Source organism: Monodelphis domestica, chromosome 3, assembly GCF_027887165.1.
Source record: "Monodelphis domestica isolate mMonDom1 chromosome 3, mMonDom1.pri, whole genome shotgun sequence".
NCBI lineage: Eukaryota > Metazoa > Chordata > Mammalia > Didelphimorphia > Didelphidae > Monodelphis > Monodelphis domestica.
The window spans coordinates 442,264,654-442,278,880 of record NC_077229.1 but is presented as its reverse complement, the minus strand read 5'-3'; the positions used below and the strand labels follow the sequence as shown (position 1 = coordinate 442,278,880).

Sequence of the window (14,227 nt, the reverse complement as noted above, 5' to 3'; positions counted from 1 at the left end):
GCCTCTTTCTAGAGAACAGTATTTCTTGGAACAAAATGGAAAGGAGTTCCTAAAGAAATCTTGAGGTGGCTACATCCTGCCAATAAAGCTCTCATTTAAAGAGCCATGCAGTGAAAATGCCAAAAGCAATTACTTTTTTTTTTCCTGTCCCTACATGTTTGAAAACTGCCATAGCACTGTATTTTTCTCAGGGAAAGAGTAGGAAAAATGTTGTCCCATGGTGTGCCCCTACTAAGTTCGTAATATATTGAACTATAGGCTCCAAGCATTTAGAATGCTGCAAGGACCACATATAGTATAGAAGGGAAGTTCTTGGTATTTAGGGGATAGAGTGACAAACTTCGAGACTGAAAATTGTATTTGAATCCTGCATCACACACTTTCTAGCTTTATGACCCTGAGTAAGTCATTTCATCTTAGCCTCTATTTTTTCATCTATAAAACAGGGAAATAATAGCATCTTGCAGTTATGAGGATCAAATGAGAAAATACAGAAAGCGCTTTGCAAATTTAAAAGTACCATGTAAGTGTTAGCTATAATTATTGTTAGTAAGACACTCCTCAGTGTGGTTCATTTCAGGTTCACTAAACTTCAGTGAAAGCTGAACTGGCTGGAAATATGAAGTGGCAGTCCAAGGACCACTACACCATCTCTAACGCTGATTGGTATACATTATATGTTTCTTCTTTCACTCAGAAGGAGAAAAAAGGAATAACAACTTGTATTTTCAACATTAAAAAAAGAATTACATACCTGGAATGTAGTTTCTCCATACATTTCTGTATAATCTTGACCCATTCTTTTAGTAAGTGTTCAGGAGGAAACCAAAGTGATCTTTTGATAAGGTTTCCCTATCCCTAAAATCTAAACAAAGTCAACACCTCCCCCAATTAAATAAGTTCTTTGAATATGCTACACATTTAAATTACTGGGAATAATATTACCCTACAAGTATTTTCCACGTCTTTTAAAAAAGATTCTCCAAAGTCAATAAATTGTGATGTTAAGGAAGGAAAGAATACTGAACTTGGAGTCAGAGGTCCTGACTGAATTAATTGTAGCTCTGCCACTTTATGTCTGTGATTTTGAGAGTTGTCATCTTGCTGAGTCTTTGTTTCCTCAGTTGTGCTTACTAAATTATGCTTTCTAAGGCAGAAAAATGAACCAAAATGTGTTGCAATGATTTTCTTAGAGTTGAAACCAAAAGAGTTTTCTAGTTAACCTTCAATCAGCTACAAAAGTGAATTTATTTGAAGTCCCTTGGTCCCTGAGCATTTTGTTAATTAGGATTTTTTTTCTAGGTTACATTTGTCTTTTTTTAGTTTGGGGGCTTTCAATTCAATATCTCTTTTCTGCCTGGCAGCTGTGTGTGTTGGCAAATTGACTGTATTTCCATTTGGATTTCAGTTCTCAATAACAATAACTGATTATCTTTTGAGTTCTTTAAGACTTTGAGACCCCAAAGAATTAGGTTCATAGAACCTAAAAAGTTAAATCAATTTAGTTTCTTCAAGTCATCTTGAATGAAATGTTTCCTTTTTTTTTTTTAATCATGGTTTCTTGCTTTTCAAACTTAAAGGCACCAATAGACGATTTTTTTTTCCGGTGAATGTATGAAGACAAAATTAAATGTTTCTGTCCGATTCACAAACCACTGTCTTTTCAGCAAATCCTGTTAATTAATAAATGGTAAATAAAAGCATAGAGTGAAAAATACTACCAAATGTTTAAGAGTTGATTTAGGTTTTTAATGATTTAATTTATTTTGATAATTAATCATAATTAATTTATTAACTCCTTAACAGGGCTGAGCAGGGTATCAATACCAGTGAGCTAATTATAGATCTTTTGACAAAGGTTTAAAATGATTAAATTCCTCTCAGGGTGTCTTTAAAAATCATAGAATTTCAGAATTGAGAGAGCTTGTGACTTAAAATGGGAAAGATTCATTGCTGAACAAGGATTTCCTTTACCTAACTTTTCCTTTCTGTACATTCTGCCTGTTGTTCTTGGTCTGCTCTCTGGTGCCAAGTACAAGTCTTTACTCTTCCACATGACAGTGTTTCAGATACCCAAAGGCAGCTATCAGGTCTTCCTAAAGTGTTCCTCCTCCATCAAAACATTATTTCCTTCAACCAGTCCTCATACAGTATGATCATGGGGTGTATGGAGTAGTCAGAATACTAGCATTTCTAGTGTACTGGTTTGCTAATCCCTGCCCAGAGATGATCATCTACCTTTGGCCTTCACCTTTCATCCAACTCTCACCTGAGGCTCCAAAAAACTACACTGTGGGAAAACCATGTTGGCCAACAGTCTAAACCAAATTAAGGGTAACCACCACAGAGCTCAAACTCATCAGGTGAGTTAGGGTATGTCTACCCTAAGCAGGTGACCTCCCCTGGTGGAATAGGCAGATGAGAACAATTAGTTCCAATGGCCAGCAAGGCAGCAAAAGTAGGCTCTGTGAAGTTGCTCAGAGCTTGGTCAAACATTGAAGAAAGCAAGGTCATCCACTGTAACCTGGGCCACGGCCAGTTGTCTTGACTTTTGTCCTGCCACTGGACTTCAGTGACTGTGGAAGAGAGAGTGAAACTGCTAACTCAACTCTGCCTCATTTCAATCCAATTTATACTCAAGTTAAAACATCACCCAGAAGGGGCAGCTGGGTGGCTCAGTGGATGGAGAGCCAGGCTTAGAGATGGGAGGTCCTGGATTCAAATCTGTACTCAGGCACTTCCTAGCTGTGTGGCCCTTCCAGTGCCTACCCTTTACTGCTCTTCTGCGTTAGAACCAATACACTGTATTCTAAGATGGAAGGTAAGGATCAAAAAAATAAAAAATCACCCTGAGATGTCATTGTTTTTCCTTGAAATGAAGGACAAACAAAAACAATGATAACCAGCCTCTTTTTGATTTTTTCTAGTGATTAAATGCCCTTCCCAATATATGATACCCAGAATAGAATATAGTAGGTATTTCAGATATTTGCCCCTTCTATTGCCACTTTTCTCTTGCCAAACCTCAAGCAGGGATTACACCTACCCGTCACCTCCACTCCTTTTCATAAGCCATTGAACTGGAGGATGTCTCACAACTTTGCCATTTGAATATATTATAAAATTGTTATCTATCCAACCATAACTAGACTCATTACAGCAATGCAGTCCTTTGATTCCTCCCTAGCTGATTCTCTATGTTACTTTTCACAGAAGCTATTCCAGACTTTTTCTTTGAACATCCATCCCTCATCTTCTCCCCAATCTTTCTAGACTAAGACTTTTGCCTCTTATTTTACTGAGGAAATTGAGTCCATTTGGCATCAGCTCCTCTCAATTCTCTTCATCTCAAAACTCCTTGTCAGCATTTCCTACTCTCTCCTCTTTCTGCTTAGACTCTGAAAAGCAGTGGTCTTTCTTTGTGCCTCTACGTACTAAGACAGAAGGTTAGAGTTTTTGGTTTTGTTTTGTTTTGTTATTAAACTTGTACTTTAATGTCATTAAAACATTGTAGGGATGTCATGTGGAATGCTAAATAAACTCCTGGTTTCTTTCAGAAACCCAGTACAGCCAACATGCTGAGGTGAGAACTGCTACAGAGTGGGTTATTGGGTTTGTTCACTCCTCGTTATAGTAATTTTGGATTGGGAATATGCATTTTACTTACATGTACATTTGATCCAATTTGAGCAGATTACTTCTTAAATAATCTTTTTTCCTTCTCTCTCTCTCTCTCTCTCTCCCTCCCTTCCTCCCCCTCTCTCTCTCCCCCCCCCACCTCCCCCACTTGAATCTTCAACCTCACTCTATCAACTGGCTATCAATTGGTTACCTTCCCTGTTGCCTTCAAAATGCCCAAATCTCCCTTCTTAAAAAATCTTGACTGGACTGTTATTTCTTCATACGATTGCTCTATATTTATACTCCCTTTATCAAACTCTGAAAAGTTGTCTACACTTGTTAAATTTACTTCCTTTCCTCATACTCACTCCTCACCCCTTGTAATCTGTCCTCTTACCTCATGACTCAACTCAAATCTTAAAAAACAACAATCCAAGCTCTTACCTTCTGTCTTAAAATTAATGCTATGTATTGGTTCTAAAGAAGAAGAGCAATAAGGGCTGGGCAGTAGGGGTGAAGTGACTTGCTCAGGGTCACACAGCTAGGAGATGTCTGAGGCCATATTTAAACCTAGGTCCTCCTGACTCCAAACTTGGCTTCTCTATCCTCTGAGTCATCTAGCTGCTCTGAAATGATCTCTCTTAATCACTAAATCCTATGATCTTTTCAGCCCTTCCTTGGTCCTATTTGACAGTTGACCATTCTCCTCTCCTGAATGCTCTCTCTTCTCAGGATTTTCATGACACTTCCCTCTTCTGATTCTCCTGTTTTTCTGACCAGCAAACCCCTTGGATACAGATGAAGATAAAAGGAGGGGATGGGACTTTATTATAATGCATCCACCCAAAGAAGACCTCTCTCTATCCCCTAAAGTTGTCCTGTGAACTTCATGCTACAACTAGGAGGATAGATAAAAGTCACATCAGAGATCACAACTGATTAAGGAGGGTCAGGCAAACAGCCTGAACCCTCAGGATTTGGGGGAGGGGGTCAGTTGTTAGTCTTAGGGATCTTCCACTTCCTGCTTCCTTTAACCCTATTTTCCCTGTCTTGTGTGTCCCTTTAGAATAAAAGAATTATTCCCTTTACATTAAGTTTCCTGCCTCATAATATCCAGGAAGAGATCTGAAGCTTGGGGAAGAAAGCTATACTTTTCCCTCAAGGAGGGAGAGTCAACTTTGGTCATTGATTTTATATTTAACTCAGTCTCTGAAGGGACATATTCTGTCCCTCCAAAAGACAACTTAAGCTGACTTCACTAAGGGAAGAGAGGGAAGGATCAATCTATTCCCCCTCTCCATCTTCTGGCTCCATCCTACCTCTCTCACTCTTTGGTCTCAAAGTAAACGTAGTGGATGACTCCATTTTCTCATCCATTACACCTACAAACTTCTTCCAAACTTCCCTTTTTCTGTCAAAGAAAAAATCATTCTTCATATTTCCCAAGTTCATAATCTTGTCATTGCTTTTGATTATTTGTTCTTCTAATCCCACATATCCAGTCAATTGTTTAATCTTGTCATTTCTTCTACCTTTATAACAGCTCTCCCATATTACTCCTCTCCCTTACACAGATACCCCCTTAGTTTAAGCCCTCATCACTTCTCACTTAAAATTATTCCAAGATGATACTTATTTGGCTCCTTGTCTCGTTTCCCCCATTCCATTTCATCTTTCCCATAAATTGCCAGGGACATTTTCCTTAAGTGAATATCTGACCATGTAACTCTTCTACTCAAACAATTCAGGTGACTTCCTACTCTCTCTAGGATAAAAGCTACTATCCCTGGTAGCTAGGTGGTACAATAGATAAGTGCTGGGCTTGAAGTCAGGAAGACTGAGTTCAAATTTGACCTCAGACACTTACTAGCTTTGTGACTCTAGATAAGTCACTTAATGCTGTTGGCCTCTGTAAAATGAGTTGGCCATTCCAGTATCTTTACCAAGAAAACCCCAAATGGGCCACAAAGGGTCAGCAATTACTGGTTAACTAGATAGAGTCAGAAAGTCCCAAGTTCAAATTTTACTTCAGACCTTAATAGCAATGTGACCTTGCACAAATCACTTAACTTCTGTCTGCTGCAGTTTCCTCAGTTGTAAAATGTAGATAATAGCAATTACTTCACAGGGCTCTTTTGAGGATCAGATCAGATAATATCAATAAGGAGCTCAGCACACAATGCTTAGCACATAGGAGGTACTTAAACATTTGATTGAAATAAAGTCTGATCAAGTCAGAGTACAGTGGAACTATGACTTTTGTACTTGAATCCTAACATTGCATTTACTTTTTACCCTCTGTCTTATCAGTTCTAAGAGTGAAGAACTGCAAGGACTAGGCAATCAGTTAAGTGACTTGCCCAGGGTCATAAGCTAGGAAGTATCTGAGGCCAGCTCCCAACTCTAGGCACACTTTGGTGCTGGCAGACCACTAAAACCCCTTAGCCTTATCCAGAGGACACATAATATCGCCAGGGAGGAAAAGGACAAATGTATGTTCCACAAGATCAATAAAAGTTCTGATGCCAATAATTACTATTATTAGAACATCTTGTACTGTTATTGTGCTTTATAGTTTGCAAACCAGTATAGTTTACTCTTTTGTCCTTCTGTTGTTTTGTTAAATATTTCCCAATTATACTTTAATCTGATTCTGTAGCACTTGTGAATGTTATGGGCTCCCTATGTTCTAGATTTCTAAGAGAGACATTTTTTGGAATAAGTGGTCCCATCTGAGTAGTGATTGCTTTCTCTTCTTAATTGAAGAGGACCAAAATGATGTCGAGTCAATGTACAGTGTCCAACTTTTGCTGGTGAAACAGTGCATAAATAACATGTATAAACATTTGGGATAGAGATCATTTGAAATTTGTCCATCTCATGTTTCTTTTGAGCTACTGCAATTCTGCTTTGCTCATAGGAGCACCATGTTTTCTTTGATGTAGACATGCCGTGTTGGATGGTCCTGGTCCAGTGTGTCCCATGTCTCACAAGTGATACTGAAGTTCTTCAGAGAGACCTTGAGAGTGTTGTGAGAGTTTTCCTTAAAATAGTCTTTTAGGCAAACATACATTGACATTTGAACAATGTGGCCATCCCATTGGAGCTGTACTCTGTAGCAGAGTCTGAAGCTTGGCAGTTCCATTTGATAAAGTATCTCAGCGTCTAGTACCTTATCTTGCTGGATGAACTTCAGAATCTTCGGATATGGGTAACTATTGATTCCAAACTAAGTCAAAGAGCAGCTCTAATTGGAAACAAAAAGAAAGTGGGTTGTTGAAAAGGAAGAAACATGATCTGAGCATTTTTCTCTCATTAGGGACACCAGACAGTTTTCCCAGGAGTGATTACATTTTCAGAGGGTAATTCATGTTTCAAATTATTTTATAGAAGCCTTCTCTGCTGTCTATCATTATATAACATATTACCTATGAACAACAAGACTGTATATGTAACATACTGTTGCTGTACCTTTAACAGCCAACATTAAATGTTGAGACAAATAATTTGTGCTGGCAATTTCAAAGTGACAATTGAAAAATGGATCATTAAAGAGAACGCTTTATGGAATGAGGGACAAGGTGTGTGATTTATCTGTGGGTAGTTTTAAAGAATATGGAGAAAACAGGTGGAGAAGTTGACAAAACTTTTTTCCTTGCAAGAATTGTCATAAATAATATAAATAAAACTTGCAATTAAAAAAAACATTATAAGGAGCTGGTAAGCAATGGATACTTGGAAAGACCGCTTTGTGATTGCTGAAAAAGAAACGAAAGAACTAATCAAACTGTTTCCCTTCCTTCCTTCCTTCCTTCCTTCCTTCCTTCCTTCCTTCCTTCCTTCCTTCCTTCCTTCCTTCCTTCCTTCCTTCCTTCCTTCCTTCTTCCCTCCTTTCTTTCTTTCTTTCTTTCTTTCTTTCTTTCTTTCTTTCTTTCTTTCTTTCTTTCTTTCTTTCTTTCTTTCTTTCTTTCTTTCTTTCTTTCTTTCTTTCTTTCTTTCTTTCTTTCTTTCTTTCTTTCTTTCTTTCTTTCTTTCTTTCTTTCTTTCTTTCTTTCTTTCTTTCTTTCTTTCTTTCTGAAAAGAGATGTTAGGTGACTTGACCAAGGTCACATAGGTAGTAAATGTTGTCTGAGGCAAGATTTGAGCAGAGGTCTATCTGTACAGTTTATGGTGACTGCTTGTGAACTTCCACATAATCAAAAAGTAAATATTTGTTCCTGATTTCTTGTTGACTTTGTTAACAAATTATACATATTCACTAATTCTCATATTTATATAATTATAGGGAAATAAGAGTGGTGACTATTGGGAAAGAAAGTTTCTCTAATGGGAGCTTGAGTTAATCAATTGTGGAGGAGATTGCAGTAAGGGATTGAGTAAGGGAATCTCCAGACATACCCCTGCATCACCTGAGTCTGCCCCACCTAGATACTACAGGGCAAACCTGTTGCTTTTTTACTTTGTACAAGCTGAACAAGTGGGGCCAATTATCCAGTCAGGTGACTCCATAGTATGCGTCAGGGGGAAGGGGAAATCGAAAATGCATCGCCTGTAACGTTGCCAGGCTGCTCAGTGGTGGTGTCACACACCGTAACCGTTAAATCACGCACAGTAATAAGAAACAAGAAGTCAGAAGGCGAGAAAGAGGTGCTTGGAAGGAAAGAACCCATCTGGAGACCTGCCGTTACTGGCCTATAAAAATCGTGTCGGCAAGAGAGCAGTGGATATAGTACCGCCCTTCTCAAAGCCACATTTCAGAGGGTTCAGACAGAAGAGTTTCTAGCTAGCCTCTCTAATAAGGCACAGGGAAGAGGATTGCCTAGACAACAGGTTTGTAAACTTCACGCTTCAGGAGTGGGGGTGGAGACAGGGATTGCCTGACGGGGCATGCTTCCAATCAGTCTTCAGTATTACCTGTGGGCCTGAACCAGGGAGCACCAGCCATCCAATTGAAACTGAGAGTGCCGAGGGGTAGGTGGGGCAGAAGGAAATTGGGCAGGTATGTCAGGCGCAAAGGGGATGGGAAAGAGATGGGTTTTCCCACTTGAAAGAGACAGCGTCCATAGTTTCAGTTTGAAGCAACTGCTTGCAACAAATTAATATTTAAGGTAAATTAATTGCCTGATGTGTTATGCTATTGTGATCCAGTTTTTTTTTCTTCCATTTTAAAAAAAGTGATAGATGTTACAGCTCCTTCTAAAGGGGATGTTTTAAACGGTGAAAGTACCCATGTATGTTATTGTTGCCACAAGGATGTCATCCTTAAAGGTAAACAGATGGGTTCTGGGGGCGGCTCTTGCGAGATTTGCAGAATGTGCTAATGGCAAGAAGGCACCACAGATGTAAGGATTTTGCATTAAAGAGTTAAATTGCAAAATTAAATCACATTCAATTGAGACAACATACTTAACAAGACAGCAGGATACACTAGAAAGAGTGCTGATCAGTAGTCACAGGACTTAGTGCAAAACCCTAACTCTTTTGATTACTTTCAGTGTGACTTTTGACAACTTCGTTGGACCTCTGTTTCCTCAACTGTAAAAGAGCTTTTGACTTTTGTCCCTTCTGAATTTATGATCTTATTAGGAATTCATTTTGCTAAAGGAAGTGATGGCTAACTATTTGATAAATTCATAGTAAAGGGAATTCCTGCTTTTAGATTCAGGTAGGAATAGGTAGTTCATGAGTTCTAGAATTTTTATGTCATCATTTTTGATTCAACCAAAGAATCACAGAAATGAATGGAACTCTGAGAGGTCTTCTAATCTGTCAATTGTCTGTCTGTCAGGGGCACTGACATCTATTTTTAAACATCTTCCTTTCTCGTTTTCAACTTTATTGTTGTCAATTGTGGTTACTGTGCCTCCATATCTGACATTTTGTATCAGATGTAACATGTGTATAATTGTTGAGGAAATAGAGTAGGCTACATAATATGTAAACACCAACTGTGTAGTAGAGAAAGAGAGAAAAGGAGAGTGGGAGAGAGAGAACTAGTGGCCAGTATGAATGGGCCATTCATTTGACTCTGGCGCAGGTTGTTTTTTCTAAAGTTTTAGAATCTTTGAGCATGTTTCTGCATAAGACCATACTTTATAGCAACAATCTTTCTTTTTTTGTTTTGGAAATTTTTATTTAATTGGTTAATTTAGAATATTTTCCCATGGTTACAAGAATCATGTTCTTTCCCTCCCTTGCCCCCCACCCCCTGTAGCTGACATGCAATTCCACTGGGTTTTACATGTGTCATTGATAAAGACCCATTTCCCTATTATTGATATTTGCACTCGGGTGATCATTTAGAGTCTACATCCCCAACCATATCCCCATTAACCCATGTGATCAAGCAGTTGTTTTTCTTCTGTGTTTCTACTCCCACAGTTCTTTCTCTAGATGTGCATAATGTTCTTTCTCACAAGTCCCTCAGAATTGTTCTGGATTATTGCATTGCTGCTAGTAGAGAAGTCCATTACATCCGATTGTACCACAGTATATCAGTCTCTGTGTACAATGTTCTCCTGGTTCTGCTCCTCTCGCTCTGCATCACTTCCTGGAGGTTGTTCCAGTCTCCATGGAATTCCTCCACTTTATTATTCCTTTGAGCACAATAGTATCCCATCACCAGCAGATACCACAATGTGTTCAGCCCCTCATTTTCCAATTTTTTGCCACCACAAAGAGCATGGCTGCAATAACCTTTCTCTGAAAAACAATGCTACTTACTCTAGACAGAGTTTGTAATGGAAAATAACTGCTTAGGCTAGAATATAATAATAGCATCAACAATAATAGTTACTTACATTTATATAGCACTCATTATGTGCCAGGCTCTGTGCTAAGCACTTTACAAATATTATATATGATAACACTGTTTGTGAAGAGGGTTCTGATCCTATTTGCAAAGTTGCACAAGAGGGCCACATTTGAGTCAAGAAAGTTATTAACACCTACTATACACCAGGCCCTGTGTTAATCACTGGGGATACAAAGGCCAAAAACTAAGTGTAACTTGTCTTCCAAGAGGTTACATTCTACTGGGGGAAATAACTTGTATAAATACAAATGAGTCAAGCCAAAAAAATAAACAAAATTATTAAAGGATTAAGAAGAGTATAAACAATAGAAGAAATCACTTCCTATAGGAGGTGGCACTTAAAGGAAGACTTGAAGGGACATAGGGATTCCAAGAGGTAAAGTGAGGAGGCAGAATACGCTTTGACTGGGTTTTGCTCTTTTTTTGCAGTTCTTTCCTTGTTTATAACCCTCATATAGACATATTTGCAAAAAGGATTTCCATGGCAGCCTGAATGGAAAATTTTCCCAGACCTATTTCAGGTCAATATCAAGTCTTTTAGCTACTCCCTAGCTTTCCTTGCTTTCCAGATTGGGAATGTTCTTATACAGATATTCCTAATTTCCAATATAAAGCTTCTAGGGCACAAAGAGAACTTTCTCAAGTGTCACCAGCTGAAAGGTGTATTTGGGGAAGACAAAATGATTGATTCTGTACTGATTAGGAATGTAAAGGTCTAAAAATAAGTTGTCTTGCTGCCTTTTATTTTACCATCACAACCATTTTTTTTAATACAGATCCATTTCCTTAGTACTGAGCTCTTTCTTAACCGTTAACAAATAAAAACAACTAACACAATGACTGCATCTGACTGACACACATATGTGTGTTTATGTATATATCTAGATCTATACATATATATGTATAATTCTGTTCTCTGCTGAGAGTAGGAAAATATGTTTTATTATCTATTCTCAAGGATCAATACTGGTTACTATAATTACTCCAAGTTGTTTTTTTTATAACATTTTAAGAAATTATCATTGTCATTGTGTATATTGTTTTCTTGATCCGGCCTTCTTTGCTCATAAGTTCATAGACTCCCCCTGATGTTTTTCTGAATTTCCCATATTTCTCCTTTCTTTGCAATACTCTTCCATTGTATCACAGACCATGGCTTATCCAGCTATTATATATACTAATCTGATTTTAAACATCCACTTTAGTGACATCCCCCTCAGTTGAGGTCCCTCTAACTTTTAAGGAAGCTCCACTCACATAAAAGATATATGGACACCCTAAATCATCTCTTTTAAGCACCAGAGCTATGTTTGCACTGGGGACATTCTTTTTTTTTTTATGAAAGGAGCTTTATTTTACGGTTTGCCATCACAGGATAACAATAACAGGCATTAATATGGCATTTGAAATGGACAGAACACAGATTTGATTCATTACATCACAGAAAATCTCATTAGGTGTGTATTTTTGCTGTTATCCTTATTTCACAGAAAATAACACTAGGACACAGAAAGGTTCTGATGTTATGATGATCACACAGCTCTTAAGGTCAGAGAAATGATTTGAACTCAGGTCTTCCTGAATCCAAGACCAGCATCCTTTACCTACAATTTTTTTTTGGTATTGTGATTAAATGTCTCTCTTTCTTGGTGAAGCCTTCTAGAACTGAAATTCCTTCCCCCCCCCCCATTGTAAGTTATTTATTTAGTCAATTTAGAACATTATTCCTTGGTTACAAGAATCATATTCTTTTCCTCTCCTCCCCCCTCCCCTTCCAGTAGCCCACACACAATTCCACTGGGTATTACATGTGTCCTTGATCAGAACCTATTTACATGTTGATGTTTGCACTAGGATGTTCATTTAGAGTCTATATCCCCAATCATATCCCCTTGAGCCATGTATTCAAGCAGTTGTTTTTCTTCTGTGTTTCTACTCCCACAGTTTTTCTTCTGAATGTGGATAGTGTTCTTTCTCATAAATCCCTCTGAGTTGTTTGGATCACTGAATTGCCACTAATGGAGAAGTCCATTACATTCAATTGTACCACAGTGTATCAGTCTCTGTGTATAATGTTTTCCTCATTCTGCTCCTCTCACTCTGCATCAATTCCTGGAGGTTGTTCTAGTCCCCCTGGAATTCCTCCACTTTTTTATTCCTTTGAGCACAATAGTATTCCATCACCAACATATACCACAGTTTGTTCAGCCATTCCCCAATTGAAGGGCATCCCCTCATTTTCCAATTTTTTTTTTGCCACCACAAAGAGCGCAGCTATGAATATTCTCGAACATGTCTTTTTCCTTATGATCTCTTTGTGGTACAAACCCAGCAGTGCTATGGCTGGATCAAAGGACAGACATTCTTTTATCGCCCTTTGGGCATAGTTCCAAATTGCCCTCCAGAATGGTTGGATCAATTCACAACTCCACCAGCAATGAATTAGTGTCCCTACTTAGCCACATCCCCTCCAGCATTCATTACTTTCCATAGCTGTCATGTTAGCCAATCTGCTAGGTGTGAGGTGGTACCTCAGAGTTGTTTTGATTTGCATCTCTCTGATTTGCACTGGGGTCATTATTGACAACATTGGTGGCACCTTTTATATGTGGAGAGCTACAAAGTCACCCCAGTGATGCCTCCTTTTATGTAATAAATTTCTGAAAAGTTGTCACTTTACCTAGACTCCTAGAGATTTCAAACAGGAAGACTTTAGAGATAATCTCTGGCAATATTTTAATATTAAAGATAATGAAATAGAGGCTTAAAGAAGATGAAACTTTGTTTCCAGGCCCCATGAGATCTTGTCAGTGCTACAAGTTTTTCTTTTTGTTGTTGGAAACTATGACTTCATTCAGTTTCATTCAGCAAATTAGCAGCATAGCTGGGTCTTAAAACTCCAGTTTTTGACTTTTAGGTCAGAATTCTTTCTATCAAGCTGGATATAAATGGAGTTAGATTTTTTTTTAAACACTTACCTTCTGTCTTGGAATCAATACTGTATATTGGTTCCAAGGCAGAAGAGTGGTAAGGGCTAGGCAATGGGGGTTGAGTGACTTGCCCAGGGTCACACAGCCCAGAAGTGTCAGAGGCTAGATTTGAACCTAGGACCTCCCATCTCTAAACTTGGCTGTTAATCCACTGAGCTACCCAGCTGCCCTCTGGAATCAGATTTTTAAGGCAGTTTGAGATCTATGACTGCCAGTTTCTGATATCCATGTATGATATCATGGGTACGTTTGGCTAATATGCAGGGATAAGTTAGTAAGGGTGGTTGTAGGTAGTGGTGATCTAATCTACTTTAGAATCGATCTGTAGCAAATGTTAGACCAGTGGAGGATAGGGAGAAGGTTCTGCTTACTCACATTTATAACCTTACTGCTAGCATTATCACTGGCATTAAATATTGGGTTTGTGATATTGACTTTTGTCGGTTAACTGTTATGGCTTCCTTGGGAAGTGTCACTTGTGGCATTTTAGGGTCACAGGTTACAGGTGGAATATCTAAGTGAGTATAAGGTAAAGTTTAACAGAATGACTGATTACATTGATTATTAGCTGTAAAATAGCAACCATTTGTGCAGATGTACTGCTTTACCAGACCTGATGTCAGGAGATCAAAGGAAGGAATTTCAGCTTGAGTGGGACTAACATAGCCCATGGAATGGGTTTGAAAATTTGGGGCTGCAGCTACCCCTAGGAATGTCAGTTGATTTGTTTCAATGACCATTTATTAAACATATATAATATGTCAGGCGCTTTGCTGGGTCCAGAGTTCCAAGGAGAAAAATG

The 14,227-nt window shown here is 38.4% G+C and overlaps 1 protein-coding gene across 1 annotated transcript in view; it reads left to right on the top strand.

Moving 5' to 3' along the window:
* The first annotated feature begins 8,550 nt into the window (after positions 1-8,550).
* CAPSL (calcyphosine like) overlaps positions 8,551-14,227 on the top strand; it is a 45,491-nt gene continuing 39,814 nt past the window's right edge. Inside the window, exon 1 of the mRNA XM_007487455.2 lies at positions 8,551-8,729. The gene's annotated coding sequence lies outside the window, so the exon portion shown is untranslated. The remainder of the gene's footprint in view (positions 8,730-14,227) is intronic.